The sequence below is a fragment of the Dermacentor albipictus genome, chromosome 1 (assembly GCF_038994185.2).
Source record: "Dermacentor albipictus isolate Rhodes 1998 colony chromosome 1, USDA_Dalb.pri_finalv2, whole genome shotgun sequence".
Taxonomy (NCBI): domain Eukaryota; kingdom Metazoa; phylum Arthropoda; class Arachnida; order Ixodida; family Ixodidae; genus Dermacentor; species Dermacentor albipictus.
The window spans coordinates 126,344,339-126,362,193 of NC_091821.1; the positions used below are offsets into that span (position 1 = coordinate 126,344,339).

Genomic DNA, 17,855 nt, shown 5'->3' on the forward strand with positions numbered 1-17,855 from the left:
CCCGACTTTCCTAACGCCAACGAGCTGGCACACGGACGCGCGCGAGGACTCACGCACCGCGGCGATCGTGGCGAGCGAAGTGGCGGGGAGGGAGGGGAGCACCGAGACCCGCTGCTCGCCTTCAACGAAATAACAACACATTATCAGCTGTCGAGGAGGACCTTCCCGCTCCCCCACGCTAAACTTACTAGACCACAGTCATCTATATTCAGAATGCTGCAAACAAGGTCGTTCCCCTCGAGAGGCAGAATGAGCCTTTATTCACCGGACGTAGAGTCGCAATGTCCGGATTGCGGTGAATCGTACTGCTCGCTATCGCACATGCTTTGGCAATGCTCCGCGTTAAGCGGCACCGTGTTCAGCAAAGAAGAAGACTGGATGGACGCCCTGCGAAGCGGCGACCACCAGACCCAGCTCCGGGCCGTCCAGAGGGCTCACGAAAGGGCGGAGGCTCACGGGCTTCCCGTCCCAACGTGGGTGCGGCCCGCGACCCCTGCCGACCACTAAACCAAGAGTGGGTGGGAAGGGGTTCCTCAGGACCCAATAAAGTTCTTTCCTCCTCCTCCTCTTGATTCTGGTCTTATCACTGATGTCGATGTGAGCTGACTTATCAGAAAATGAGAGGCCAGACTGGCTAAGAAAGTCTGCCATGTTGTTGAGAGGTCGTTGCATCATTCTTTATTTCTCTATAAGATAGCTATCCCATAGACTGTAGTACTCGATAGACTGTAGTACTTCTTGTAGTATGCCTGTGTTGTTGGTGTGGATGGGCGAAATTTACGTCCAACCCTCACATGAAATTTTCTGTCTTTCAAAAAGTTATGGTTTAACTTACATGGTGTACCGCCAATTTTTTTGCCCATCGTTCCTCTTATTAGAGTAGCATGAGGTACTGCATTAAAAGCCTCTTCACTCTCTTCATTCTTTCATAAGTGGTATTACACAATGCCTTCTAATAAAGTTACTGCTGCTTATGGCACACTCATATCTAGTATGAGCATTCATGTCTTTTCACATTTATGCATCTGTAGAACCAGCTACCTGACAGAGTATTTACTATACTTAAGCATGCTTACTTGTGCAGTGCTGTTAAGCAATAAATATTGGTGCAATGAATCTTTACACATTCGAAACATCAGGAAAGATGCTTGATATACAATTGTGCCCTTTGCTTTCAATTGGTATTAGCATTGTTTGTTAGATTTTGCATATGCATGCCCCCTTATGCAATAGTCTTGTAAAGTTTAAGGGTTCAATAAGTAATGCTGAACTAAATCGAAGCGTAAGAGCTTTTTTTGCCTATGACTCTATAGAAATGCGACTGCTATGGCTGGAAATTCAACCCCTCATCTTGTGTTAGCAGTAGAATTCTATAACCACAGTGGTAGGCGAATAAATTGAACAATTTGTTTGTCTACAGATATCTTTTTTTCTTGCCTGTTATTTAGGTAAAACTTGCAATGACGAAGTCATTGCAAAAAAAAAAGAAAACAGCTTGCGCTGCTTAATAGAGTAAACTGCACATTGTGTGTAGTTGAAATGCATAATTTTTTTAAAACCCCAGGATTATATGTTCCTGCAAGTACCATGGTACTTCATTAATTATAAAGGTAGTACTCAGAGAAGATATCGTTATAAGGGTTTACACACTGATAATTCTGATAACAAACTTATTAGCAACTGTTATTAGAAACATGTAATGCACAGAAGTTTCTGCACACTTGATTAGCTGTGGACGCGCAAGAACCGTTTATACTTAAAATATTCACAGAAATAATAATATTTGGGGTTTTACGTGCCAAAACCACTTTCTGATTATGAGGCACGCCGTAGTGGAGGACTCCGGAAATTTTGACCACCTGGGGTTCTTTAACGTGCACCTAAATCTAAGCACACGGGTGTTTTCGCATTTCGCCCCCATCGAAATGCGGCCGCCGTGGCCGGGATTCGATCCCGCGACCTCGTGCTCAGCAGCCCAACACCATAGCCACTGAGCAACCACAGCGGGTTATTCACAGAAAGGAATGCAACTGGCTGACTTCACTGCTGTTTGTATTTACCTTTAACGTGTCGTCTTGTACCGTTTCGTCTGCACAAGAACAGGCTGTTGGCCTGCCTTTCGAATTGTTGCACGATGTTTACATGACGGTGCAGGAGGCTGCATTGTCACTGTGCCACTATATCAAGCCAATAATTTACTAACTGTAGAGTTAACTACCGTTCAAAGCAAATATTAATATATGAGCAGTAAGGATACAAAGTCCGCAACGTATTCAAGGTTTATTGGTTTCTGTGCAGGAAAAGAAAATTCTCCCGAGAAGAGATAACGTGCATGAAATATACGAAAACAAATTGACGACGCTGTTTATTCAAGCCATGGAGTTAATGCTAACGCAGAAAATTTATTACGACAGCCTGCACGTTTGCCATGTCAAATTTAATAGGCGAGGTAAGATAACCTTTCAAGATGCATCGGTAAAATCAGGCTTGGAAACCGACAAGAACATGCAACTGAACAGTACCGCGTTCAGCACAACGTTGAAACTTCGGGTACTTTGCTGCCTTGTCATTTGTCCTTGCCGAGGTTGAAATTATTTAAGGTGCCCCGTACGCGGTGATTTTTGTATGCTACTCAACAAAAGAAAATTGTCAGGACCCCAAAAGGCCATGTCGTCTCGTGGGGACCGAACACCCAACTCGCAAAGGCGTAGGAAGCAAGCGTGAAAATGCAATTCATGTGCTGCGTAGCGTGTCAACGAACGCATTGAAATGGGAGAATGGAATCTGCGGTACAAGTTTTTTATTCTCCCTTCGCGTATGTACCGAATTCGACAACCCACGTCTCCGCACATGGTACTTGTTGAGCGAGACGCCATTTTCCAAAACAAGCCGACGAAATAGCTCTCCGCGAAATTTCGACGAAAAATCGCAGCGACCGCTGCGACGGTGCGTCTGTGCGACCAACCGGTAGGTCGCAGCCGAAAATCCGGAGGTCGGCACTGCGAATGCGATTCTCGTCGCAAACGACGGAAATCGCACTTCCCGTGCGACGAAAATTGCATCATGTGAAACAGGCTTGACTCCTGCATTTCGGCGTAGGTTGTGGCAAAAAAAAATTGTTCGAGGGCTAGTGGTACATTCTTCTTGAAAACTGAGCTTGCCCAGTGTAAATGAAAATCACATCAAGGAACACAAACGACGTAAATCGGCGCTGACATCCCAGCATTTCACTTTGAAATTTGCAAACCCACTTTTATACGTGCAGAAATGTTATGCAGACATTTTCCAGCAGATCATTGCAGCCGATGCAGATGCGCATCGTACTTAGATATGACTACCTTTCTAAGGTATGCAGGAACACAAACCAAAAGAAATGTAATATAAACGTCCCACATTAGGAGAGCACGTGACCACTGTGTGAGTGTCCTTAGCGTAAATATTAGCGATAAAGAACTGCAGCTGCAGCTTCTGAAGGGTCATCGCTGACGTGTACTTGTTTGATGTCATGTAATAAAAAAGTTGGAATTCAGCGTTAAGCTACATGGTTTATGTTCCTTTATGTGCTGTTCATTTGCGCTGCCCAAACCCAGTTTTCAAGATTAAAAAGATATTTTTTTTTTCATGGGCGCCACCATTGGATGTATGGGTGGCTGCTATGAGCGTCTCCTTTGTAACGGGGCGGTGGGTTGCGTCACCAAGCTCTTGTTATTATACTGCCTAATGTCTTACCTAGGTTAAAAACAAACAAATAATAAGAAAAGAAGAGGAGAAGAAACCCACGATGAACTCCCATAACGAAACCTTCTGAAACCCTATTGTGAACTTTCTTTTTGCACGCCTCGGCTGCTTGTCGTTTCCCTGCTTCCACCAATCTTCCAGTAGCCGCTTACTTATCTCTACTGCGGACATGTTTGCTTTCCCACTGCTCTCGCTGAACCCATGGGTTTTTAGGAGGCCAGAGATGCCTAAATCAACCGCTGGGCAGATATCTTCACATCCTAATACAACATGCTCCATCATTTCCCTAGCTTTATCGCAGCAAGCACATGCTTCTTCTTCCTTCTTTTATCTCGCTTTAAAAGTGCGTGTTCTAAGGCATCCTGATGTCGCTTTGAAAAGTAAAGAGCTTCCCTTTGAGTTATCATAAATTGTTTCTTTCTTGATTGGGTTTTTTTCTCTTAAGTATAGTTACTCATAGCAGGTTTTTTTTTCCCTTGCCGCCACCCATGAGGTTATCTCCGCCTCTCTGACTTTCCGCTTGACGTTCTTTGATGCCATGTTGTTCACCATAGACGTCGCATACTTGCTAGTAAGCTTCCTAGTTCTTTTCCCCCAGAGTCAGTCAATGTTCTTCCTGTACAAATACCTGAAAACTCTCCCAGCCTATTTATGTTCTTCCATATTCCTCAGTCGCTCTTCATAATCAATTTTACTGTGACGTTGTCTCACTTCAAAGCTTGTCCAGGCCCTATCACTCTGCACAGCTTTATTTGTAGTCTTCCCATGAGCGCTCAATGCGAGGCGTCCCAGTGACGTTTGGTTCCCATCGAGTCCTGATTGTACCCTTGATTTCATGCAAACAACCGCATTTCTAAATGTAAGTCCTGGAACTATTACACCTTTCCACATACCACGGCAAACCTCGTACCTATCGTATACCCATAGCGCTCTTTGTTTCGTTATGGCCGCATTTATCTTCCCCTTTACTGTTATTGCTTTTTCCTGTGTTTACATTCATCTATTGCGTTGACTTATACATATCCCAAGGCGTTTATATTCTTTTACCTGAGGTATTTACTGACCTTGAATTGACACTGTCTGTTCACTGTTTACATTAAATACTGTAACACGTAATCGTTCTGCGGAAACCCGCAAGGTGGAGAGAACTAAATAATAAAGGGGAAGTGAGACATCTACCAAATGGTAGCATTTGCTGCAAAGGAAGCTCATACGGGTTTCTTGAAAGAAAAGCCTCGCAGCTGAAGGAAAATTTGTCCTGATGCAGGATACGAACTCAGGACCACCGCCTTCCCGAAGCAGCCGCTCTACGATCTGAGCTAACCAAGCGGCTAGCAGATGGCAGGGATAAGTCGAACTTATCAACAACTCGAATTAAAGGCAAGAGTTTGACGAAATAGTCGTGCGGAAACCCGCAAGCTGGAGAGAAGTGAATAATAAAGGGAAAACGAGTAATGCAAGAAGTCGTGTACAACTGCTACAAAGGAAGCCCATACGGGTTCCTCGAAAGAAAAGCCTCGCAGTTGAAGAAAAATTCGTCCTGGTACGGGGCATCCCGTACTAAATATTCGACCCGTACCAAGATGAAATTTTCTTCGACTGCGAGACTTTTCTTTCGAGGAACACGTATGGGCTTCTTTTGTAGCAATTGCTAGAATTGGGTGGATGTCTCATTTTCCATTTATTAAGTACCATAACACCTAATTTTTAACGCTAAATTTCCGGCCTATGTTCTTGCTTTCCTGTGCACAGATATTAGCCAGATGTTGAATATCATTATGCTTGTTAGCTAGCAACACAATATCGCCCGCATAAGACAAACCTGGAAGCTGCCGGTCTACTACTGTACCCACCTGTTTGTATGAGAGATTAAACCCGATATTACTTCCCTCTAGCGCCGTTTTCATCCTCACCATGTACATCATAAACAGCAGTTAGGAAAAGGTCACCCCTGCCTCAATTATTTCTTGGTATTAACTTTCTCCTCGCTCCTCATCCATTCTCATTCAATGCAAACGGTATTTTCTAGGTAAATCTCTCTCAAAACTATATACAATCGTCGCCCAAGCCTTCTCTTTCCAGAATATCCCCAAAAATGTTGCGGTCTACGTTGTCATACGCTTCTGTAATGTCTAAAAAACCGTATTTATAACGGTCTCCTTTCTACTCTGGATATTTCGATACACTGAGTAAGGAGAAATAAGGTATCACCCAGACACCTACCTATTCTGGAGCCATTCTGAAGTTCTCCCAAAATGCCATCATCCCCTCCTAATGCTTGCAGCTACAATTTATTTGCCTTCATTGCTAACCTGTATATTACTGATGTAATCGTGAATGGTCTGTATGAGTGAATTCTATCTTTCTCCCCCTTACCTTTATAAATTAATTTCATTCTACTTTTTCGCCAACTAACCGGTACTCGTCTATCTTTTAAAGTCGTTCCCACTTCTTTCACCAGAGCTTCCTTACTTTTTAGTCCTAGTTCATTAATCAGCCTATAGGAAACCTCGTCTAGCCCTGTGGCTGTGCGCTTAGGAATTTTCTCTTCGGCTTTCTTCCAGTTAGAATTTGTTAACACCAACGCCTTTTCCATCTGGTTCTCCTTTCATGTTCTTTCTTTCCTCAAGTACAATCTCTTCATTGCCTTGGAATGATTCGGCTGTTATTTTGCGGATGTAATTTAATGCCGCGTTTCGTTCCAGTTTGTTTCCATCTTCGTCTAGGATACGTTATATTGCTCCAGTCTTCCTGCCTATTAAGTTGGTGTGCTTCCAAAATATTCTATGTACGGCCTTCTTTTCTCACGTATTTCTGACAACGAACGGTCACTTTCATCTTTTATCTTTGCTTGAACCAGTATTTGAACCACATACTTTCCCTGCCGGTATATTTCCCATTTACTGGATAATTCGTCCTGTGGCAACTGCGCCTTCTTTGCCTGCCTGTGCTCTAGGGATGCTTTCTGTCGTTCGGCGATCGCTTCTCGTATCTCCCTCTTCCACTAGCTTTTCGTTTGATTTTTTCTTTCCAGCGAGCAAGTTGCTTCTCTTTCTGTGTTTCTGTCGTCACTACACTTAGCTCACTATATACCCACTCTTTGCTTGTCCATTTGCCAAGCTCTTCCTCGACTCTCGTGACTATATTTGTTATTTGCTCAGCGTTCAAATTTGCACTGCCCATATTGTGCTCTTTGCACTCTTTCCCAACTACATATCCCATTTTCAAAATGATACATTTATGGTTACTCCCTATGCTGCAATACCCTTCCTCATCAATGACCATTTCTCTCAACTTATCATGAATTCCTTCTTTCATCAGATAGTAATCAATGGTCGCTTGCCGGTTTCCCACTTCCCACGTAGTCTGGTGTGCCCGTCAGACTTAGGCCCTGTATTCACGATAACGAGGTTATGTTGCCCACGAAGATCTAGCATTGGCTTCCCGTTGTTGTCGGTATATCCATCTACATCCTCTATGTGGGCATTCATGTCACCTAATAGGATAATATCGGCACCATTCCCGAAACCCTTAGTATCAGCACTCAGACATTCCACTAAACTCTTGATTCCTCACTGCAATTCTTTCCGGTCCACAAATACGCTACTCCCAACCATGTTTTATTTCCACTCAGTGTACATGATACCCGAAGATGCTCTTGACTTATTCAATTTGCTCTTCTCCATTTGGCTCCCTGATGGATGAGCATTCCGAGTCCCCTTCCCATTTTTTCCGATTTAGTTCTGTTGAGCCTTCCCAAACATAATTCTCAATCACTGACGGCTCTTCCGAGTCTCGATGGTACGGTTCCGTAACCACATACACCCCTATTTGTTCTTTATTTAGCTGTACCTCAATCTCTACCCACTTTTCCTTTCTTCTACCACCTTGCATGTTAATGTAGGCTATTGCATGGCAAACTCTCTTTCTTGTTTTCCTTCTCTGTCTCTTATTGACGGCGATGCTGTTATGAGGTTCACCTAGGGGAATTTCTTCATTACTACCTACATTGGCGTCCTGAGCGCCCGTGGGCCCCCCAAATAAAAAACCGCGCCAACAGCAAGTCGCCAGCCCACTTCTTATCCAAGTCTGTGGCTGAAGTGGATCCCGTCTCGTTGGAAACCACACCTCATTTCCCTGTTTACTTCTACAACCTCGAAACCTTTCTCTCGGCTCATTACCCATATAGCCTCATTAGCAGCCGATACGGCTCATTATGCGTTACTGTCGCGTACAGGCACGTCCGGCACCGTGCGCACCACGATATTCAGCAGAGGGGACAGCTCGCGCAAGTCATCTACCCCTTCGCCAAGCGCTGGGCTAGTCCTGCCTTTTTTCTGTTTTAGGACATCATTTAGCCTGCCTACTACTACCATAAGGTTGCGTCCGCGGGCATTTTCCGCGAGCTTTGCTTTTGCTCGCTCCATGACAGCACCCAATGTCCGTCCTGGAGATATCCCAACCGCCCTTTTTTTGTCACCTTTCGCCCTCCCCACAATTGCGTCTGAGCACCTAGCCAAATTTGAGTCGCCGGCGATAATCACCCTTTCACCCTCTCCTGCTGCCGAGGCCTCTCCCTGCTTCCCTTTGTCATCCTTTTTTATGTGATTTAGACCTGACAAGGGGACAGTGACCCCTGCGTTCCTGCTCTTCCTTCGTGGCCCCATCAAGGTAGGTGCAGCTCGCTCTTTCGCCCCTCCCCCCTCCCTACGTTACGTGCATTGCACATGCTTTGTTGACGCTCCCTCTCCTGTCACGTCGGCAGACTGCGTTTCATTGTCACGGTCGTTCTCGTTCACGGTGGGGGCCCTGTTCAGATTTTCCTAGCCTGCTTGAAATCTTTTTTTTCACCGCCTTCCGTGCATCAAGTTCCATATTCAGCTTATTTTTGAGGTCTTCGATAAGCTCATCCTGGAAAGCCTCCATTTTCTTCAGCATAGCCTTGACATCCCAATGTCTGCCGATTGACTCGACTTCTCCATTCTCATGCGTCCCCTCGTCTACCTTGAGGGATCCCCCGCACACTGAACGCTTTACCGCATTTCTTGCCATGTGTTGCGCCTGGCTTTTTATAATACAAACACCGAAACTTTCAGAGCACGTGCCTTCTAGCAAAGGCCGATACGCACAGAATATAAAACCTTAAAATGCTGCAAAGTAATTATCACCAATGTCTTGAAAGCAATGAAGGCCACACAGACTTAAGGTATGACACGCGTTCACATGTATTCAAAAACGCGGTCACGCTCTCACTGTCCTACCAAAGCAATATTCCCGATACCAATGCACACACACTAACTAACAACTAATAGTTTTGTGACTTCCAAACTATTATTTAAAGGCGATAAAGACTTACCGTCCCACATGGTTGCGCGTGCTGAAACACGTGGTGCGAAAGGCTGCTCTGACTATCCTGCAAAACCAAATATACAGAAAACACACCCGCGCACACGAAAAAGAAGAAAAGAAAAGGAAACTAGCCAATTAGTATTTAAAAAGCAACAAATCAGCAAATCAAAAACAGAAGCAAGCTCAAAGCATGGACAAAAAGCATGTCTTCCTCGCCGCCATGGGGTTTGGAAAAACACGTCCGTCCGGCACAAACATCGCTGCAAAGCCGCCGCATGTATGTATGGACGAATGGATGCTATGAGCGTCCCCTTGGGAACGGGGTGGTGGATTGTGCCACCAAGCTCACATTATTATATTGCCCAACGTCCTACCTTTGGTAAAAGAAAAAAAACACAATAAATTCCTATAACCGAACTTTCTGAACCCCTATCGTGAACTTTGTTTTTGTACGCCTCCGTTGTTTATGGTTTCCCTACTTTTCTTCCCAACCAGACCAATCTTCCAATCGCCTCTTACTAATCTCTATTAACGGACATGCTTACTTTCCCCCCCGCTGTCGCTGAACCCAAGGCAGAGGTGCCTAAATCGATAGCGAGGCAAATATCTTCACATTCTAATCAAACATGTTCCATCGTTTCCCTAGCTTTGCCGCAGCAAGCTCATGCTTCTTCTTCCCTGTTGTATCTCGCTTTATAAGTGCGTGTTCTAAGGCATCCTGATTTCGCTTCGAAAAGTTGAGCGCTTCCCTTTGAGTTATCATAAATACCTTATTTTGTTATTTCGTTTTTCCTCTTAAGTATCGTTACTCATAACAGGCTTCTTTTCCATTGCCGCCACCCATGACATTATGTCAGCCTCCCTGATTTTCTGCATGACGTTCTTTGCTGCCGTGTTGCTCATCATACAGGTCGCAATACTTGGTGGGAAGCTTCATAGTTGTTTTCCTCTACTGTGAATCAATGTTTTTCCTTTTCGAATACCTAAGCACCCTCCCAGTCCATTTACTTTCTTTCATATTCCCTCAGTCGTTCTTCATAGTCAATTTTACTGCGAGCTTCCCTCACTTCAAAACCAGTCTAGCCCATATCATCCTGCACAACTTCATTTGTAGTCTTCCCGTGAGCGCCCAATGCGAGACGGCCCACTGACCTTTGGTTGCCATCGAGTCCTGATTGTGCCCCTGATTTGAAGCAAACAACCGCATTTCCAAATGTAAGTCCTAGAACCATTACACCTTTCCACATATCCCGGAGAACATCGTACTTACTGCATCCGCTATCACTCTACATTTAATTATGGCCGCAGTTCTCTGCCCCTTTAGTGTTACCGTTTTTTCTTGTGTTTCCATATATCTATTGCCTTCGTTTATCCATATAACAAGGTATTTATATGCTTTCACGTGAGGTATTTCCTGGTCCTTTGTTGACAGGGTCCGTTTACTGTTTTAATTGAATATCATAACACCTGATTTTCTAACGCTAAATTTCAGACCTAAATTCTCGCCTTCCTGTCCACAGATATTAGCCAGACGTTGCATATCCCTTTGCTCGTTGGCTAGCAACACAATGTCGCCCGCATAAAACAAGCGTCGAAGCTACTGCTCTACTACTGTACCCGCTTGTTTGTATGAGAGATTAAACTCGATATTACCTCCCTCTAGCGCCCTTTCCATCTTCACCATGTACATCATAAACAGCAGTGGGGATAAAGGGCACCCCTGGCTCAGTCTATTGTTGATATAAGCTTTCTTCTCGCTCTTCATCCCTTTTCATTCAAAACAAACGGCACTTTCTAGGTAACTCACTCTCAAAAGCTGCATACAATCGTCGCCTGAGGCATCCCCTTTTAGGATATCCCACAAAATGTTGCAGTCTACGTTGTCATACGCTCCTGTAATGTGTAAAAAGGCCACATATAATTGTCTCTTTTTTACTCTGGATATTTCAATACACTGACTAAGGACAAATAAGTTATCACGCCGTATTGCGTATGTAGTCGCGCCATCTAGGGGCAGTCGGTATGCTGGCTCTGTGTTGTATGGCAGCTATACACTCGGTCGGCGGTAGTTTCTGGTGGTTGTTTTCGCGCTCGCGCGCTCTCTTTACTGTGCGTGGCGCCTTCTACATGGGAAATGGTTCTGTTGCGTGGGTAGCCTTCTGTTGCGCAATAAGTTTAGTTGGTCACTATGACAACAGTTCAAATTGTTATCTGTAGATACATTGCGGAGCTACGTCGTTTGTTGGAAGAGATTTGTGCCCACGAATAAAATAATTGTGGTTAATAATAACAGCATACCGAACAATGTGAATCACATTAGTCGAGTGGTCGAGCGGCCGGCTGCGGATTGCGCGATACTGGGTTATAGATCTGTTTGTGTTTTATGTAATGCATGGTCCAAGCATGCGGCATGGCCATGCGTGGTCTCATTAGCGGCGAGAATTAGGAGTGGCGCCCTCTCGCATTTGACGTCACACCGCTCGCTCCGGCTCGCTCGGCTGCCGCGCGCGCTCGTTCCCTTCGTGTATGCTTGGGTATCAGTGGCTCGAGCCGTACGTATTGAAGGATACGTCGGCTCCTTTCAGCTGCCTTGCCTTAACCACAGTTTTTTTCTTGAAAAGCGCGTGAGTTGAGAAACTTTGCGGCTTGGATATCGCAAGCTATGCAGCGTTAAAGGAGTCTACTGGTTGTGAAATGCACATATGCGCAGTGTCTATCCGTAAATATTGCGTAAAAAGAATGCCTGCAAACTCAACACGCGAAGTTGTGTATGATGCCTCGCTAAACATTTACCATTCGCTTAGTATTTAGCTATGAGAGACATTGCATTTTACATGGAAGAAAAATCTTGGTAATTGGCGTCAGCATGTTATCCGATGTTAGAAAGACACTGCCCAGCGAAGCTGTCATCATGATTGTTATTACACTGGTGTGTTGTTCTATTCAAATATGGCCATTCATTAATGAGTAAAAAAATAGGCGCGCATTTCTTATGAAAAAGTTTGCTGCTACTTTCATCCTCCTCTGAAACAGGCCTCCAAAAACGAATTGCTCATGTCTGCTAACACGACGGCGCGTCATGTAGAGTATTTACATAGTTAATTCACAAACACCATAGTAGCAATCACCTGAGAAAAAAGTTTCGTTGTTAAGATCGAGAGCGAATCAATTGAAGGTGATGAAATGTTTCATAGTGGCCCTCAGTAGCCTTTATCGACAATATAGCACACCTCTGATCACGTAACGGTAGCAATCGACTGTCCGTATGGCGAGGCACGCTATGTTCGCGGAACCCATCAGTTCGCTGCAACTTCGAATTGAAACCATAAAGCATTTTTTTTACAGCGGCAACTGGAATTGCTAAAGTATTCTGAAGCTACTACACGCAGCTTAGATTGCCTAGAAAAGGAAAATTCAAGCACCTTCTGTCTCACCATGTCTCGATCCAGCGTTCTTTAATTATACAAACAGATAACTACATTCGCTTCGTCGGTACATAAAAGAGAACCTTGCCCTAAATAAAGTTTGCTCCAATCCAATCGCAAACATTCATAAAGAAAGCACCACAAGCCTTGCATATACTTTCACTTTATTTCGGACACTCCACCGGGGGGGGGGAGAGGGGGAGGGGAATTTCGATATCTTCAATATGTCCCATACTACTAATGATTGACGCTTCGACTTCTTTCTGGCTGCAGCCATGCGGTCCAACATGCATACTTCACTAAAAAAATTGGGCCGAGAAGCCTGTGTCAGTTCGCCAAACAGATTCGTCATGTTCCTCAAGCAACAAGCACCAGTAAATTTCTCAAGTGAGTTGTACGTGTATCACGGAAAAGGAAATATATATTGGTACATTCCTATTTGTATTCTGTAAATAGCTGTAAGCCTTCATTAACTTTACTTCAAATTTCCGCCGCTTAAAACAGACCCGGGCAGAACCACCTAATGTTGACAAGCAGTTAAAGACGCAAGTGGTGCTTGTAGAATCTAAACTCCAGTATTAGTTAAGTCCCCGTGTTACTGCCGAGCGTTTCTGGGAAGAAATGCAAAAATTCGATATTATACCATGAACTACTCGTCGTGAGCAAACCTGTTTTAGCGGATTAAAATCAACGTAACTGTTGTAGAAGTCATATATAGCCAGCGTTTGTGACATACTTCTTGCACCGCGGCAGGTATGGTATCATAACTGGAAACTGTTTTTTTTTTGTCTTGTTCGTCGCATCGTCTACGACGCACTCGCCCGTTTTACGGAAATTGTGTCCTCATAAATAGCCGTCGGATTCTCTCTATGCGGTCCTCTTTGGATATCACTGCTTTACAGGGCCAAAAGGCAATGCCGAAGCGCAAAACTTATATCATGCTCGTTTGCCAGCCGCATTGATCGCATCGCTGAGCAACGCCATCGGCGTCTTACAGGAAGCTAACGTAGACATGGCGTAGTGATTTCCGGTCTACTAGACTTGAAATGCGTGAGAACGATGCTAGCGACAAACGCAAATATTTTATAATGATTGGCGCTTAGATGTTCCGGGGTAATTTGGCCGTAGTTATACGAGCACTACCTCTTATGTTTTAGTTCTTGCGCCAAGTTATCAGATAGTGAGAAGATTTTTTCAATTTAGTGGGGCAATTCAGAGGCGTCGCTGCTCTCCGTTGAATGAAATCCGAAACAGCCAAAATAGTTCACAACACGCACACACATCGCGGCTGACAATGCGCGTCGCAAGTTGGCTCTGCCAGGAGAAGAGAAATTTCCGCACACTGGTTTTTGACGACCTCGCCTGAAGTGACATCACGTAAACCTCACGGAGAACGTCTCCATATCGTTCGCTAGCACGCGGCGACAACATATTCAAATAGCGCAACGCCCGCGCAGACAAGCTAGACAGAAGGAAAGGCTGCGCAACGAGCCTTTCCTTCTTGCCCGATGAGAAGGTCTACAGACTTTGAGCTGCTACTGAAAAGCTGCGCATGAGTACGGTTGTGGGGGATAATGATGAGCATTGCATGAGATTTCACGTTGCATAGGATGAAGCTAAACAAAGTTCTATGCACCGTCGTTAGGTGAAAAACATTTATTTACGCGCTTCACATAGATTACAAGAGTGCGTTTGATCTGCTTGATCTTTTTTTTTATATCGAACAATGCCAAGGCGCATGGATGCGAGACTGAGGGAACGCGCGTACGCAAACACACACACACACACACACGCACACGCACACGCACACGCACACGCACACGCACACACACACGCACGCACACGCACGCACACAGCGTTATGTGACTGGACACTAACACATTTAAAGGAAAGAGACACACCACATGAACACATTATACAAGAATTCCGCGCTCTTCGAGACAAGTATTTAAATTACATGGAATTTTCTACTGAAGCCTCTAAAACGAAAAAACACGTAGGTGTGGGGGCCGTAACAGAAAATTGGGAAACAAGTATTCGACTACCCAAGCATGCCTCTGTCTACACAGCCGAAGTGTACGCAATATGGACGGTAGTTAAAAAGATCATTATTGACAAACTTGAAAACACTATTGTATACACAGATTCATTAAGCGTACTGAAGGCTCTACACATGAAATCCCAAAGTGAACCCTTGTTAGGCGATATTTTGAACGCATTATCGTCACACAAATATGGCAGATCAATTAGTTTTGCTGGATACGAAGCCATGTTGGGATACTGGGTAACGAAGCAGCGGATGGATGCGCATCAATGGCAGCGTACGAAATCATTCAAAATGCAGCATTTCCATATGAAGACAGTGTCAATGCGATTCGGAAGGCCTTGACGTCAAAATGGCAACGCGACTGGGACAATTGTTTAAGCAACAAGCTGCATGTAATTAAACCTGTAATTGACGAGTGGAAATCATGCAGTCACCAGCAACGGTTCTACGAGGTGATCTTGTGTCGACTTCGAATTGGACGGACACATCTGACGCACAATTTGCTTCTCCGAAAAGGAAACCCGCCAACTTGCGAAAAATGCAATGAAGCTCTTACAGTCATGCACATCCTAATAACATGTCCACACATCGACACACTGACACGAAGGTTTTTACACATCCTGTATAATTTGCACACTCCATTACACCCTGTCCTATTACTAGCAAATGACTCTCTAGTGCCATTTGCTAACCTGTTCGACTTTTTATAAAAAACAGGTTATTTACACCAACTATAATGCAGTGCAGGTCTACCTGCTCCAATGTACCGTTTTATTTTGTCTTGTGACTGGTGCAGCATAGCCTTAGTTGCCTTTGTGCCATTGAACCCAAACTAACTAACTAACTAACTAACTAACTGACTGACTGACTGACTGACTGACTGACTGACTGACTGACTGACTGACTGACTGACTGACTGACTGACTGACTGACTGACTGACTGACTGACTGACTGACTGACTGACTGACTGACTGACTAACTAACTAACTAACTAACTAACTAACTAACTAACTAACTAACTAACTAACTAACTAACTAACTAACTAACTAACTAACTAACTAACTAACTAACTAACTAACTAACTAACTAAACTATCACACACACGCACACACGCACGCACGCACGCACACACAAACACACGCACGCGCACGCGCACGCACACGCGCACGCACACGCACACGCGCACGCACACGCGCACGCGCAACGCACACGCACACGCGCACACGCACGCGCACGCGCAACGCACACGCACACGCGCACACGCACACGAACAAAAGGAACAAGCTAGCTGTTTGCTTCTGCGGCTCGACTTTTCAAAGATTGTTGCCACGCAGGTACGCCGGATGGGGCCACACGCGATATTATTGGCCTCAACAGCCGATGTTTTCACGTTTAAAGAGCATGGACGTCTTCAGTAAAGAAAAAATCCACGCAGAACCTGCTCTGGTAGTTGTATGAGCATGCAAAAGCTTTGTGCCACTTGCTGTTCTATACGCAGCCCGGTGTCATTATCAATGGTATGGAACTTGATCCGACCAATATAAACCCTTATCAACCCTCATCGTTCATCGTTCATCGTTCATCGTTCATCGGACCTAACCTAACCTAACCTAACAGTGAAGATGATATGACTGGTATAATTAAGATAGAGTGCATTACGGCACTAGAACCCACGACCATTAGTGTTAATGTGGCGTTAATTTGCCAAAGTCAATTATTATAGAGGTAATTAAGGCACTCGAAACCCCGACCTTTGGTGGGAGTCGAACCCACGACGTTTGGTGAGAATTAAGGTGAATTATGGTTAATTTAGCGAAGCTGTTGCAAAACCACCACTACGTTTGCTGAGGGGGGGGGGGGGATATGCAATGTTTTATTGATGGTTCGGATGCTTGTATTGAGCTTGTTATTTATTGAAACTTGTGCTGTTCTGTTTGTTGTTAGGGTGATTTCGATGAATCTATGCACTGTTCGTCTCACTTTGCTGAGTGCTTGTATCCTCTACTTTACGTGCGTTTGAGCTATTGCACTTTTCAGTTTCAGTTCACTTTCAGTTTATTATTCTTGAAGTACAATGAATTGGTAAGAGACAATATACAGACGAGGGTCCAAAAGTCAGAGACTGCAACGGGACCCTCGGTTAATAATAACAATGTAGAGATGTATTAAAGACGAGCAAGATAACTAAAAGAAACGCACACAATCGCGAAAATACAACATAGGAAAATAAGATCAAATGAAAACAAATTGAATGTATACAAGCATCTAGTGCAAAAAAGAAAGAGAAACTGTCAATACATACAAATGACAAATGTAGTGTAATGAATGACGTACCCTAAGTTACTCCTATAAAACAGCTTAACGGCACGACTAAATGTATGAAAAAATGAAGATTTAATGCTGACGGGTAAACCATTCCACAGTTTCATAGCAGCGAATGATGTCATTTTTCCACAGTTAGAATGAACCATAGGTAGTGGAAAATTACCTGGTATTATTGTTATTGATGAGGTGGCTGGAATCGATGAATTGGTATGAGAGCTGTTTAGTAAGTAATTTATAAAACATAATTGTTAGATGATAGTTGAACAAGTTCGTTACAACCAGGCTGTTATTTTCAGGAAGTAGTAGAGCAGCAGTCGTGATGGTGGTGGTGATAACTTTATTGCACACAGGGGCGTTGCGGACACGCAGGTCCTTGGGCCCCCGCACGGCCCCACTGCACTCAAACGTTCATGTCCCGGAGGCTCATGACGCTGGCAGCACGGCCTGTGGCGGTGGCTTGCTTGGCCGGTTCCTCTGAGCGCAGTAGGGTCTCCCAAGCCTCCCAAGTAGTAAGGTGCGTGAAAAACTCGTGAAAACTTGGCTTGCTTACGGGGGTATGAGCCATTGCTTAAGGAGGTATGAGCCATTCATTGTCTTACGTGATGAATAAATTTGTCGTTGGGTATGCAGAGAAAGGCTTACGTATTTAAAAGAAAAGATTCGCACAGACGCTTAAGGCTGCTTACGGGTGGGAATGCTAAAGCATTATGGTCCCTTTGGTGAAATGCTTTGATTTTATGCCCTCTTTTTATACACTTATGATATAACGCCACCTCCTTGCCATTGGCTGTGCCGTAACGTGCCCAATGAGGCATGCACTAGGCCACACCTTTAGTCGGCCCGAACCGCGGAGCCGCCTTTGCATGGGGGAAGCGTGCTTGTCTCGCACCCCGGAAGCCCGGGTTCGATTCCCACCCTGACCGAAATGTTCGAAACTTTCTTTTCAAAGCCATCAAGTTACATTCTTTA

General features: G+C 44.5%; 1 long non-coding RNA gene across 1 annotated transcript in view; it reads left to right on the plus strand.

Moving 5' to 3' along the window:
* Positions 1–17,394, plus strand: part of LOC135917582 (uncharacterized) — a 98,567-nt gene extending 81,173 nt beyond the window's left edge. Inside the window, exon 3 of the long non-coding RNA XR_010569339.1 lies at positions 17,237–17,394. This is a non-coding gene — a long non-coding RNA (uncharacterized lncRNA). The remainder of the gene's footprint in view (positions 1–17,236) is intronic.
* The last annotated feature ends 461 nt before the right edge of the window (positions 17,395–17,855 follow it).